Source organism: Lactuca saligna, chromosome 4 (assembly GCF_052625555.1).
Source record: "Lactuca saligna cultivar CGN05327 chromosome 4, ASM5262555v1, whole genome shotgun sequence".
Taxonomy (NCBI): Eukaryota; Viridiplantae; Streptophyta; class Magnoliopsida; order Asterales; family Asteraceae; genus Lactuca; species Lactuca saligna.
Genome location: NC_136420.1, coordinates 5,455,956 through 5,471,503, shown reverse-complemented (window position 1 = coordinate 5,471,503; position 15,548 = coordinate 5,455,956). Strand labels below are relative to the sequence as shown.

At 32.6% G+C, this 15,548-nt stretch overlaps 1 long non-coding RNA gene across 1 annotated transcript; it reads right to left on the bottom strand.

Annotated features, from left to right (window-relative positions):
- Positions 1–5,851: 5,851 nt before the first annotated feature.
- Positions 5,852–6,491, bottom strand: LOC145044298 (uncharacterized). The gene is made up of 2 exons (XR_013681268.1): positions 6,318–6,491; positions 5,852–6,216 (listed from the first exon to the last, which is right to left on the bottom strand). It is a non-coding gene; the product is annotated as an uncharacterized LOC145044298 (long non-coding RNA).
- Between the last annotated feature and the right edge of the window lie 9,057 nt (positions 6,492–15,548).

Sequence of the window (15,548 nt, the reverse complement as noted above, 5' to 3'; positions counted from 1 at the left end):
ATTTGTTTGCTGGTGTGTGATTCCGGGTACGGAATCATTCTAAGGTGGAGAGAATTGTAACGCCCGTGTTTCTAGGCTTGCCATTTTTAGCAATGTAATAGTCTAGGTTAACCTTTGTAACTAAATTTGAAATAATAAAAATGTATTATTTGTGAATTATGTGAATTATGTGATTTATGTGTTTATTTTCTTGATTTTTATAATTTAATGAATTAAGAATAAAATAAGCGTCAAAATTAAAGTGTGAGATAAGCCTGATATCTTTGCATAAAGTTGTAGTGGTCGAAACAAGGATTCCGGAGATATAAGGAATGCCAAAATCCGAGTTATAACGAAGAAGTTATGACCTGTCGAAGTTTCGCGACAGAACCGACACGACGCCGAGTGACGTAAAATATAAATTTAAGATAGAGCGATATTTAGCCTTAGCGATCTAAACGAAAGTCGTAGATTTCGTTAAACCGAGAGCGTGCATAAAAGGAACGCCCAAATCTGACTTCGTATGAGGAAGTTATGATTTTTCTAAGTTTCGACTTAGCAGTATGCAGCCCGAATACTCGATTTGAGATCGAGCGGTTTTTAGCCAAAACAATCTAAATTAGAATCGAAGATCTTGTTGTTAGTAGCGAAACGATGAAAAGTTAGGCGAGAACGGACGTCAGACGAAGAAGTTATGAATTTATAACGAAGTTTTTCTGTCCCGGCCATCTAAAAATAAATCATAAAAATAAAAGTCAAAATTAGCCGATGGAGTCTAAATGAAAGTTGTAGAGTATGGTCTGACCTTCGCGTGGATATAAAGAACGTCGAAAACAGAGCTCGTATACGAAAGTTACGCAATTTAGAAGTTCGACGAGTCAATTACGCCCCGCGTAATTTGAGTACGCCCAACGTACTGAGTCGGATGCAACTTGTCTGACCGATACTCGAGTGCCACCAGTCGACGCACGCAGTGACGTCAAAGTACGCCCCATGTAACCCAAGTACGCCCCGCGTAATCCCAGACCCTCAGCCTATAAATAGAACTCGAATTCAGCCATTTTCTCTTGTTCAAACTCTTCCCCCTCTCTAATTTTTGCCTCGTTTTACGTGCCGTTTATACCCCGAAGCCCCGGTAATATTCCCGAGCCCCAAAGCAAGATCCGAAGCCCCGAGGATCCCGAAGAGCGTTATTCCCGAGCCGAAACGCTGCCCGCGAGGAGCCCGGTTTTGTGAAGATCTTCCAGATCTACGGAGAAACACCTATTCTGCAAGCCGTAGTGCTGCCCGATCATCTTCTGATCAAGTGAGTGTGTAGTTATTTTCTTTCCAACGCAATATTATGAAGTATTTCATATAAAATACGTGTTAGGTGTATATATTTGGTTGTTATACGTGTGAGTGTATATTCACTCTCTTCTATCTTATAGATCTGATGTATTCTCTATGAAATACGTGTTATGTGTGTATGCCTCATCTGTTATGTGGAATATGTATTGATTAAAGCATGTTATACAGGTTTTTAAACTATGTATAAAAATGTATATTTTTATCTACTAATATGTTGGGTAGAACATGGGTAGATAATTGGTGTGTAATAAACAGATGAGAGGCCTCGATGTTATTGGTGTTATTCTAGTCATTCAGCAGAGTATGGATGACGACCACGGACTATTCTAGACTGTTCTGTGGAACACTAGCAGGCTCATTACCTGTAGGTGTTGTGAACGACGTGTTCACCGGTGTACTCTATCCCCTACATGGTTGCCTTTAGGAAACTTATTGTTGAGGAAGCCCCTCTGCAGTGATGTCCGTCCCGATGAAAAATCCTGAAATAGGTTCCTTATAATAGACGTTATTTTTAGGAACGTAAGGTGAGGATAACGGGAATGGGTAATCGGGTTTATTGTTGATTGTTGAAATTAAATATAATTATTGTGGGTTGAAAACCCTATATGCTCACCAGGCTCCCAAGCCTGACCCACTCAGTTGATTTATTGTACAGGAAGTGGCGCAAGAGCTTAAGATGGGCGAACATCAAGTTGTTTTGTTTACAAGTCTGTATATGTATAAATTTGTTGAATGACTTGTAATGCTATCGTTTATGCTTTATGATCTGTATCGGAACATGACATCCCGACTTTTGATTATGAAATGAAATCATATTTCTTTACGAAATGTTTTGATAAATATCTATTTTATCATTTTTGTTTTTGGGAACAAATTCCGCATCTCTTTTAAAATTAAAAGGATTTACTCTGAAAATTATTTTAAAAAGCATAAATGAAATCGGTCTTTTCTGGCCGAGATTTTGGGGATGTCACATCACCCATCTCCGACGCCGCTATCGGCTCCGACTACCTAGCACTGTCGAATGGCTCCTGTCACCGGCAATAACGGACACCGATGGAAACCAAAATCGGGCGCTGCATCAGTTGAAGACTGGAGAAGGAGTTGGCGTCGTGGGTGCCGCCGATTTGTGACTTTCTTGCTGTCGGGTACCGTGCTACCCACCCTCTTCGCCACTCCTTTCTATTGCACCGCCGCTACCACATCAACGGCGGTTCCACCGCCATCTTCTAGTGTTGTTAGTTGCTACTGCTGCCCATCTCACGATGCTACGTTCCAACCATAACTGCCGCCGCTCACCACCGTTATTAGGAGTGGGTATGTTTGTTTCAGCCAGTGTATCGCAAGCATGGGGTTTTTTGGGTTGATGGTTGTGATATGGATGCTTGATGGACAGAAAAACCCGAAGACAAACCACCATGGCCGCCGGCCGTGGTAGTTGCCGCCGATGATGAAGTTGTTAGCATTGTTGTCCACTTTCTTGTGTCACCATCGCCGCCGTGAGCCACCAGGTGGGTGGCTGAAGTGTATTTTGCAATCTGAAGTAGGTGTGTATGTTTTATGTGGCTGGAAAACCAAGAAAGCCACCACCACCACCGTGAGGTGATACCACCGCCAGCCACCACTAGGGTGGTTGTGTGTGTAACTGTGTGTTATTTGGACATTATTGTAAATTATATTGTAATCGGCCAAAATAATAATAGAAAACTTATAACCACCACCGTCAGGTGGTGGCTGCCGCTACCAGCCACCGTGTTGGGTGGCTGTATGCCTTGTTTGCGTTTTGAATTGTTTGGGATGCTTGGACAGAGTAGGCCTAATGAAACCCTAGTGGGCCCAATGAAACCCTATTAGGTCCAATGAAGTCCTAATTGACCTAAAAGTCCAACCATGTGACTAATAGGCTAGTATTGGGTTGGAAATCCTAATTAGGGTTTTTAGGGCATAAAACCCTAATTTTGGGGATTGTTTGGGACACGTACACGGATTATTTAGTAAACTTAAAATATTAATTAATAACCATTGGCAAATTAAGCTAAGGCAATATTGGACTTAATGGATTAAGTCCCTAATGGGTTAAGTAAGAAACACTTAACCCTAATCGTCATTTCATGTGGAAACCCTAATTTCACTTGGGTCTTTAGTTGGGCTTTCCTATTGGGCTTTGGTGATTGGACTATTGATGGGCTATCCAAGAACAAGTAAATGGACCAAAATAATTAGATGAACTTTAGGATAAGGCCCATGTGAAGGACTTGGGCCCAATTTGGAAAATTAGGCCATAGGTGGGCCATAATTGGGTCTTGATGATTATGTGATATTAGGCCATGGGAATACCAAAAGTTTGGACTAGAATAACTGGATGGGCCTTTAGGATAAGGCCCATATGAGAGACTTGGGCCCAATATGGAAAATTGGGCCATATGTTGGGTATTGGCCCATTACTTGACTATTGGGCCTTTGGAATGTGAGTGGACCTTAGGCTTGGAACCCAATTATTAATTGGGTATTGTTTGATGTTGGCAGGTCGAGAATCTGTCAACCAGCAGCTGGAGTTTCATCCGCGGGACTTCAGTAGTGACAGGTGAGTTATCCTCACTATACTAAGATGTCGAAGGTACCAATACCGACCCATTAGATATGTTATCCTAGCAGTTGGTATTATGTCGAGCATAAGTTAGTTTTGCATGCTAGTTGTTATGCCAGTTTGGTAGATCTGTAGGACTACCTCTATTATTACGTGATTATCTGTATGTGCATTAGTTTTGTTATATGTCAACATATTATGTGGGTTGGGTTGAGGTTGTACTGCTCCGTGCGGTAGCCAAAAAACCCTAGAGTATTCCAGATATGAGCTAAGGGCCGGGCGGGAGAAGGCATGATTGTACACATCCTCATATTTTTGTGTTGATACTTTGGGGGAACTCACTAAGCTTCGTGCTTATAGTTTTGGTTTATGGTTATAGATACTTCAGTGGATTGTAGCAAGGTGAAGGCATGACTGTACACATCCTCGTGTTTTTTGAACTTATGGTTTTCGGGAAACTTTGATAACGTTATTGTTTTGAAAACTATATGTAGATGATTCTGGTTTTAAATATAGGTTTTGGAAACAACGGTTATGTAAACACCTCTCTAATAAAAGGGTTGTTTTGAAAAGTTTAAATTTTATTGAAATTTTATGGACGTTACATTTATGAGCTCTATGTTTTCATTTAACTAGAAAAGTAAAACGCGTTTGTTAATGAAAATGCATTAATCAATATGGGTGACTTGCTAACAACATGGAAGCACTGGTAGACCCTTGTGCTACCAGAGAACAAGAAATTTAAAATAACGAATTTATGGTTTCATGTTTGATTCTTGTCCTTTACGTTTTTTACAAGGCTTTGATTTTACTTTCAGTTTTATAAACAATACATCTCATCCCACATCGGAGGTGGGATGAAAATTTAGCCCAACTTATGCTTATATAAATAAACAAGTAGCTTCCTTCATTATCATTCAAATGCATGAGGTGTCCCACATTGTTTGTGGTATGAAACACATACCCAACTTATCATTCTATATAAGGTTTCTTATATTCTTAAGAGTTGCTAAGTCCCAAGATAACCTTGTGGTTAAATGGTGATTGTGTGGCTAAGTTTTAAGTTTATGGATTTAAAATTGATCAATCCAAAATCGAACCTGGGGAAACCAAGAAACTGAACCTATTGGTTTCCGTTCGGGTTTAAAATTTGGACACCGCAGTTTGTCGGTTTGGTACCACTACTGCTATAAATTCCTGCATCCACTCCTGACCATGAGACATTCGTTTTGAATATACAATTAATCCCCAATTAGATACGTTGGTCGAGTAATTTAAATGATGCTTACAAGATTGCAAAAAATATTGACTTTAAATAGTTGGGATTGAAACATACATCTTGGATATCCAAACTTTTAAATTAAAAACTTATAAAACTTTATTATGATTTAAAAAAAAATTTATAAATATCTACACCAATTATTTAAGAAAATTTTAATAAACATATTTTATGAACCTAATTAATTATTTAACTCAATTAATATAATTCAACTAGGATTGGGCCCTGGAAGCCCAGAAGCACTGGGTGTGCATACAGGATTTGGTAAATTATTTTTTACACTTAGCCCATCAACAATACCTTCTTTTTGAAATTTAAGCCCAACACAACGTAACAATATATTAACTATTTATTTTGTACAATTTGCAGTCAAACTTAGTTGATTTGATAAATGTGTGATTTTGCGAGTTATTTTATCAACATTCTGTTTTAATACGATTTTGAAATCAATCATGAAATAATTTATTTAAAAAACTAATAAATTAGAACACTTATCATACAGGTATCATCCATAATATAATATTCAAATAAATTAGTATTGTTTTTAATCAATAATTAATATCATTCATATATGACGTTGGTATTGTTGTATTAGGCCGAAATATGAAAGACAAAAAATGTTTTATCGCTTTTACTAAATTGAACTAAGTGAAATATTATCAAAAAACAATGATCAGTTATATATAGAGTAAAAATAACTAAACGAAATTAAATTAAAAACATATTTATTATTTATATAACAATATCTCATATTGTACTAAAAAAATCAAATATTACTACGAAGTCAGTAATTTATAATATTCATATTTATCGCACCTATATCACTATATATACATGAACGCTTAGCGGCGGCGCGGTGCTGGTGAGGTTTCAGTATATGGCGGTGGTGGGGTTAGGCTGCCAATCTCAGGCGGCGGCGGTGGGGTTGGAGCATATTTGAAATGCCAAGAACGGCCGAGCATAGGCGACGGCGGTGATGGCTGTATTTTAAGCGTTCTTCCACTACCGGATAATACGGATCCTACAGTTCAAAAAAGTTAAATCAATGTTCACGATCTTCATCTCCATCTGGTTTAAAAATCAATAGAAACACCAATTAAGCATAAGGGGTAACGATTATACCTGGATCATGATCAAATACAGTCGAAGTACTTGCTTGAAGAACATAATAAAGCATCAGAATCATAAGCAATGGAAGAACTACTTGTTTTATGGAAAAAAAAATCTTCTGCATAAGTGAATTTGGATCTTTTTTGGATATCTTCAAATGTTCATTTATGGAAATAAAGACACCCAACAACTAAATCCTATCTCATGCTCGTATAATAAATGTGCACCACAAGTGGCAAATGTCAATGAAAAGAAATGAACATTTTTTTTTGAATTCACAGATCTTAGGATTATTGAGCGATTACTTATTGTGTTGTGAAATAGTCATAAAAGCTAATAAACTATCGGTTATGAAGGTTCATAAATTGGAATTTAAAAATTATTATCGGACTTGTTCATGAATCATTTGAGTTACTTTTGATGAATGGTCATCAGTGATATTGTTTTGTGTCTTTACCATTAAAGTCTAAAAACATGTTTATGATATCGTTTTGTGTCTTTACCATTAAAGTCTAAAAACATGTTTATCCAATGAAAGTATTAAATAACTTTAGCATCCTGTTCTCGAGTTAATTTAAGAGATGGAAGATGATGAAACGGAAGGGAATGAAAGTATATCACATGGGAAATATGTTCTTGAGATTTTTTTTAAGAGATGAAAGGGAAGGGAACCAAAATAAGTGTTTTTTAGCAACCCACTTTTGGGAGGTTTAGGAGGGGAAGGCAAAACGGGGCTTAAATCCCTCCAATCTCCCTATTATAATAAAAGAGTAGTTTTTAATCTTCTTTTGATATGTGATATCATATTAAACCTCATAATTAATGTAAATTTTATTTTTCTTTTGTCATGTTTCACCTTATTATGTCTTATAATTATAATTAATGCATACCATTTGTCAACATATTGATTCTCTATTTCAAATTTGAAATTTTAAATTTTTCATTCTAATTAATTAAATTAACAACATTAGAATAAAAATTAAAATAAAATTAATACAAATTATAAAGTGATATATATTTACATATTTATTTAAATCAATGATTATAATTTTATATAACTAAAAAAACCCTCTTAATTAATAATTTATTTAAAATTAGTTATTAATAATTTTAAAATTTAATTAATTTTATAACCATGGTTCTCACGGGTTATAAACTAATCCATTATATTTCCCACCAACTCAAGAACACACTTGTTATTTATATTGCTCTTCCATTTCCTTTCCTTCTATCCTCTTCCTTCTCCTTTAATTAAAAAACTTGAGAAGAAAGCGTACATCACATTGTGATTATTTTTCTTAGTTGTATATATATTATATATTTTGTGAATTGTTGTTTGTTTTTTATGCTTATGCAAACCAAAAGTCCAACAAAAGTTAATAAAATCTCAATTTTAATTTGAACTACAAAAGGTGCATAAGAGATTTTTGTATGTTTTTTGGTAGGTGACTCGGTCACATTGAGACTATATGATACCACAATCAGAAGTCTCAATCTTTGATATTTCTTTTACTAAGTTTGGTAAGAAATTGTTTCTACCTCGATCGGGCCTTAAACTCAATCAGATCTCAGTCAATTAACAGCTCTCAAGCAACCTGTAAGACATCATAAAGCCACATTAAAATTAGTTAATGTAATAAAGTAAGTAAGAATACATTACTGATAAATGTATGTTTTTAACTTCATGAATTATAAAATACTAGGTGCAACCTCGCGCGTTGCGCAAAAATGCATTTAAGTGGTTAAAATAATTATGGGAAAAAATAAGGGAAAAATGACTTAAAAGCCCAACGAAGTTTCCAAACCATTTAAAAAACCCCAATCATGTTTTGTTTGTTCAAAAAAACCCAACAAACTTAACATTTTATCTAAAAAGCTCAACTAAGTTATACTTTCTCGAAAGTCAAATAAGAGAAACAGATAACGTGGCTTATTACCGTATCGGAAAAATGACTTGTTAGACCAACGAAGTTTCCAAAACTTTTAAAAAACTCAAATTATGTTTTGACTGTTCAAAAAAAAAACCCCAACGAACTTAAACAAAACAAAATTGGAATTTTCTAAACGGTTTGAAACTTTGTTGGACTTTTTAGACAAAATGTTAAGTTTGTTGGGTTTTTTTGAACAGACAAAACATAATTGGGGTTTTTTGAATGGTTTGGAAACTTCGTTGGGCTTTTAAGTCATTTTCCCAAAAAATAAAAATATGTTAAAATTTACGTTTTTAGTCATCTTTTGTGCATTAACCGAATTATCATATAACATAAAAATCCATCAACTTATATTTTGATACTATCTAATATAGTTCATACCTTATAAACTTTACTTTTACTTTTATAATATCTGTTAGAAGTTTATGTATAATATTAATATAATCTACTTTTCTTATGTCCGATAATTTGTTTTGGATAAAATAAGAAATAAATTGTTTTGAATGAGCTATTAATAAATAATACTGAACTAATAAACCTTGTATTACACCAAAACATCCAAGGTTTCATATATGAACATTCAAATATTAAACATTGAAATTAAGAATGAAGTTATAAAAAAATATATCATTATACATAACTGTCATCAAGAGTTTTAAAATAAATCGAATAGTAAATATGATATTTAATTTTAATTACATATTTTGCAAGTCGTACTTTTGACTTTATGTTGGTGCACCGAGAATCCTATTTCTTAATTTGTACCTAAAAAATTAAGTTGAATAGAAATATAAAATATATATTACTAAGCATTAATATAAATAATTAAAAAGGGTATGTGGATCTCCTACCACCAGTTAAAGGCAACATACATCTTTAATAGTATCGATTCCTATGTGAAATTGAAGTAGTCATTCTATGTACACATTGTTTTCTAATTAAATAAACAAATATAAATAACCAAACATAAAAATGTTATCTTTATGTAGGAAAAATATTTTAGTTAACTAACAATTTAAATAATATAAGTTTAAGAGTTAGAAGTTTCAAAACATTAATATTTTTATTAATTAATCAATTAAGTAACAAATGTTGAAAATTTTACAATAATTATTAAAAAACATTTGAAATATTAGGTTTTAAATATATATATATATATATATATATATATATATATATATATATATATATATATATATATATATATATATATATATATATATATATATATGGGAGGTGATACTTCCACGAATTTTTTTAATGCATCCACTGATTTTCAAAGTAGAATGACGAATGTAACTCTCATTTATGATTAGGTTATAATTAGTTATTCAAAGACTAATTTGAAGCAAAATAGTTATAACAAAAGAGTACTCCCACTCTTCCTTCTCCAACACCGCAATCACTCTCCAATGCAATCTCTATTTTATCAAGTCTCTTTTTAGTACCAATTAATTTAAGAAAATCGTCATTGTGAACCACCATTTTCTTATCCAAAATCAAGGCATTTTCTTGCCTAAATCATATTCCTTTAAAACCAAATACAAATACAAAAAAAAAAAAAAAAAAAAAAAAAAAAAAAAAAAAAAAAACATAATCAAAATCCAAAAATTGAACTCTGTATATCTTTCTTAAAATCACAGAATGTTAAACCCAAAAGCAAACTCATATTTTTTGCTTAAATCGCAGAACTTTAAACCTAAATTGAACTCCAGCTTTCTTGCCAAAATCGTCATAGATCCATCTCCAGATTTCTTGCTTAATCTGCCATAGATATAAAACCAGGAAAAGCTTGAACTTTAAACCCAAAAACCGAACTTGCAGAAGAAACCTAAAGTCCGTGAAAATGTTGGAGGGGAAAACATCAACTCAACTGGGGGAATGAAGGAAGAAGAAACGAAGTGAGAAGGCGGTGGTTTCAGTAGAGAATCGTCGATGGTTTCAGTGGATGATGAGAAGGTTGTTGATAGTAGTGGAGGACAGGGAGGTTGTCGCCAATGGGCTGAAAAAGGTGAGGGTGAGCCAGTTGTTGTCGACGTCTGGAATGGTGAAGGTAAGCACAAGGGTCACACTTGCAAGGCTGATACAGATGCAAAACGTGAGCAATCATGCCTTCAAGAATTTTACTACTAATATGTTTTGCACCAACTGAAAGAAAATTTTCCAGCAGTTGTTGTAGCCTCATGAAGATTTCACGGCGTACTAGCCGACGGTGACGTCTGCAAGCACAAACAATGGCTTGTGAATGATGGTTGTTTCAGCCTCTTATTCAATAAGCGACGAGGAGATCCCAGGTGGAGGTTGTCGCCTCTTATTCTTTGACCCAATTATGGAGAGACCGGTGGATTTCAATTGAAAGGAAAATTTGCGTTTGAATAATTAATTACAAGGGCATAAATGTCATTTTATCTTAAAAACCAGTGGTTGTATAAAAAAATGTCGTGGATTTATCACCTCCTTATATATATATATATATATATATATATATATATATATATATATATATATATATATATATATATATATATATAGAGAGAGAGAGAGAGAGAGAGAGATAGATGGAAAGTATAACATATGTATCCGTTTTAATTAATTATCTTTTTGAAATTGTACAATTACAACGACATCACTCTATTTAACATATTATTAATATATTAACGATTAAACCACAATATACAACAACTGTATTACAATAATTCAAAAACGAAGGAAATATAAAAAGGAATTTGTATAACAAACTTACAAATTAAAAGCTCTAATATAATACATATTTCCAAAAGTGTATTACAATAATACAAAAACGAATTAGTATAACAAACTTACAAATTAAAAGCTCTAATATAATAAATATCTCTAAAAGTGGTCATAAGACCTTAACCCAATACAAAAACCTTTAAATTTATTTTCTTTCTGAAATTTATATATGATTTATATGCATGTCTTCCCAAAAGATTGACATTTTTATAGTAAACTTTTCACTAAATGTTAATTAAACATAATATAAGTTATAAACTTTTACGTGTTAAATCATAATTAAAAAAACTTTTGAGTTGAAGTAGTTAAAAAATGATGTTTCAAATAAATGTGGTTTAAAAAATTTAGAAAATAATGTTTCAAATGCATGAGATTTAAAAAAAAATGCTAACTATATACTATTATTGGTTTGAAGTAAACTGAAGTACCATGAAGTTGAAAAGTTCTTAGTCCTCGTCGTAGGAAGTCACGTAAGCTTGTCTATTAATTTGGCCGAATAAATGCGACTGCATGTGCAATTGACAAAGGACGTTGATTAATAAGCTAGAATGAAAAGATGTTTGAGCAAATAAAGAAGTTACCCCATGTGCAATTCATTGGTCAATCAATTAAAATGGAAAGTTTTAGATTATCTCTAAAAATATATTGATATTTTATTTCACTTACATGATAATATTATTAAATTTAGTCTATTTTGCTTTTTAAATAATGTGAAAAGCAAGTCAAATAAGAAGTGGCCGACTAGTTCAACTAAATTGCAGCCTTTGTTTATGTTGTTTCTATAATAGATGTTTCCGTTGGTTACTAACACGTAGGTTGGTGTCTGGTGAGATGTTTAGTCCATAAACCATTTAATTCAAACATGAATCTATAATTTCATGTCAAATGACCATTTTACCACTGTCTTTTCAATTTTTATTTTTTAAAATCATTTTCAACAAACCAACTAACAGAACAAAATTAAAATAACAAAATCAAAACCCAGTTTTAATAAAAATCAAAATCAAAATCTAATTTGAGATACTCAATGGGACATCCTTAATTGGGTTTCGATTTTGATAGTCGCTAGCAAATGATTTTCAAATCAAATATTATCTTTATCTTAAATTTCGAAAACCAAGGTAGTTCATTCCAAAGTGGTGGGTTACGCCATGGGATGACATACTTCGCTTTGTGGGCTTGAGCCCATATAGGTGTTTACCTCCAAATTAATAAAAAATAGGGTAAATTACACGGATGGTCCCTGTGGTTTAGGGTAATCTGCTAGCTTGGTCCCTAACAACTTTTTTTAACTCGGACCATCCCTAATTTATATTTTTATTGCACGCTTGGTCCCTGTCCATTATAAAAAGACTATTTTACCCTTACTGATATCTTTTACCTATTTTAAATTATTAATTAATTAAATGTGGAAAAAGTATTAATTAAAAAAATATGTTGGTCTGATTCAAGAACCTACACAACCGAAGCCTCCTCCCCTCCCTTCCCTCCTTGATTTCAGTCGCCGGAAAATATCACTCCTCTCGTCGGAAAATCTCACAAATTAACGATGTCTTCTCCACCTTCACTTCCACCCCCCCCCCCCCCACCCCACCAATTGTCTTCTCAGGCTATATTCGAATCTGATACTGAAATCAAACACAAGATCGAATGGAACCTGAACCTTAAATTGATCCAAGATGCAAACCTAAAATTGAACCTAAAAACGACTCTGAAACTGAAATCAAACACAAAACTCAAAATCAAATCTGAATTCAAACCTGAAACTGAAATCAAACTGAAAGTTGAATGCGAACATTAATCCAAACCTATAACTCAATTAAACCTTAAATTGGAAATTAAAACTAAAATCAAACCTAACCGGTGTTGTATGGTCGATTTGGGCACCAAAATTAAAATCAATCTTGAAATCTATTGTATTTGTCACTTCTGATTTGGTAACATTCTTTCAAGTGCGAAACAAAGAAAGAGGTCAACGCTCAAGTTTGTATTGTCTCGTCAGATTCAAGTGCCTGCATCACCTCCGCCTTCTCTGTTGGTGCTGGAAATAGATGTTGGTGAGGAAAACATGAGTAAGGCAATTGGAGTTTTAGCCGTCGTCTGCTTTTTAAATGGAATAAAGTGTGGCAGAGTAGAGATGCAGGTTAGTCCCGTGAGTAAAGAGGAAGGAGCTGAAGTGTTTTCTCACCAGCCATGTGTGATGTTGTTGGAGTCGCCAGAGATGTAGCTGATCAGGCAACTGGTGAATGGTGATGATGGAAGACGAGGGGTGAAGGAGCCAAGGAGGGGTTGGAGACGTTGCTTAGGGCTTTATTTACTGTATTTTGTTAATTTTATTAATATATTATTAATATGAAAAGGTAAAATAATGAATATTAAATTATTAAGGGTAAAATAGTCTTTTTATAACGGACAGGGACCAAGCGTGCAATAAAAATATAAATTAGGGACGGTCCGAGTTAAAAAAAGTTGTTAGGGACCAAGCTAGCAGATTACCCTAAACCACAGGGACCATCCGTGTAATTTACCCTAAAAAATAATTAGTTCGTATGATTGATGTAGCATATATATTCTAATGGTATAAACCATGTTAATTATTGCGTTTTTTTATTATTTTTGTATTCATATATTTAGTTGGTTGTTTGTTGTTTGTGAACCTAACATAAAATTTGATGGCATTGAAGTGGTTGAAATCTCAAATTTAAGGTCTATGTCGAGCTACCAGTTGTCTAAGAATTTTTTAGAATGATAGGCTCCAGCTTATGGTTGAAGCATATATGATTCGATCTTCAGGCAACTCCTTTTTGGAATGCTTAATATAAATATTTTTAAATGAACAGGACTAGACCACCTTGATGATGAATTGGTGATTACTATTAGGGATATTCATCCCAAATATTTTCTAAAAAGATATTGGAAAACATACCATATTTTGAACATTTTAGATTTTACACTAATAACCATCAAACTCCAAAATTCACAATTTTCTAATTGGACCGTGAATTTTCAAACTAATTTTTTTAATAGAAAGCAATTTCGAAAAATGCACCAAATTACATGGGTCAATGTACACAAATATATCAGATCGATATCTGTGTCATTATCTTCGAGCATATTTTTTCCCTTTTGGGATTTAATTTTTAGAATACGTCCCATTCTATTGGAAAAGTGACATTCTCTTTAAGAAAATGTATAGCGTGATATAGAAAATTTTATGTAAACAAAAAAATTTGTTTGACATGTATTTAAAATATCAAAATATATCATTTTTGAGACTCACGTTTACATATCTCAATATGCATATCAAACATATATATATATATATATATATATATATATATATATATATATATATATATATATATATATATATATATATATATACTTGTTAAAAGTCTTTGCTTTTATTTGTTAAATTGGATATACTTTAATTTGTTAATTTGGTTATGAGAACCTAAGCTAGTACATCATTTAGTAAAATGCATTGACTGAATTATTTAAATGAAAATCAGTTAATATATATAGTCCAGTACTTTATATTGTTTTCCTCACTTTCCCTTTTCCTTTGTTCTCATCTTTTGTTTTTCCTTTGTTATTAACTTTTGTTTTTCCTTTATTTTTTCTTTTTATGATTTAATTTATCATCTAACGAAAGAAGCTCTTTTTAACCTCTTTAAGAAACATAGGTGGGAAGAAAAGAAAGATATTAAGAACTAAACAGGCAAAAGCAAACTTAGATATACAAAGAGAAAACTGCAAACATTGACGCATGAATACATCGGATGATGTGTATGAAATAAAATAAAAAATTAAAAAAAGTGGTCATTTTTCTAAGATACCCAAAAAGAATGACAAATAAAAGTTGGGTCTTTTGGTTATTTTTTTATAAAATTGGTGATGGCTGAAAAACTAGAAAAAATAAATGAGTTTGTACATACTAACATTTCGAGTTTCACTATTTATGTTTAACAGAAATTTGTTTTATTCCATATCATATTTTATTTATTTTTAGTTATGTTATGGCCTAATTAATTAGAGAAAAAACCTTTGGATAGTTTTCCTCTATATATAAATTTTGAATATTAGTTTGAAAGTGATTTAACACTGTAACAAAAGAAGTTCTTTGTCTAAAGTTCTTCATTTCTCATTGATATTATTGGCCATTGGAATTCTTAGTATTCCGTCATTAGAAAATATTTGTGAGCTTTATGTGGTTTATAACTTTATATAAGATTAAATAATGTGTAGGGGCCAATCAGCGGGTACAATGAAATTTGGGAACTTTAATTATATGTTAACTAAGATTTAGATTTAGTTTCAAAAACATATTGAAAGAACTTGATAACATATTAGTAAATATAAATCATCTGTCCTTAACATTTATATTTGTTTTTTGAACAAACAATATTTAAATTTGAACAAACAATATTTGGTGACAAAATAGCTGTGCACAATCAAATCACCATTTAATACAAATATATTTCATCCGCCCTTCTTAACATTAATATTTGTTTTCTGAACAAACAATATTTAAGTTTGAACAACAATATTTGGTGAC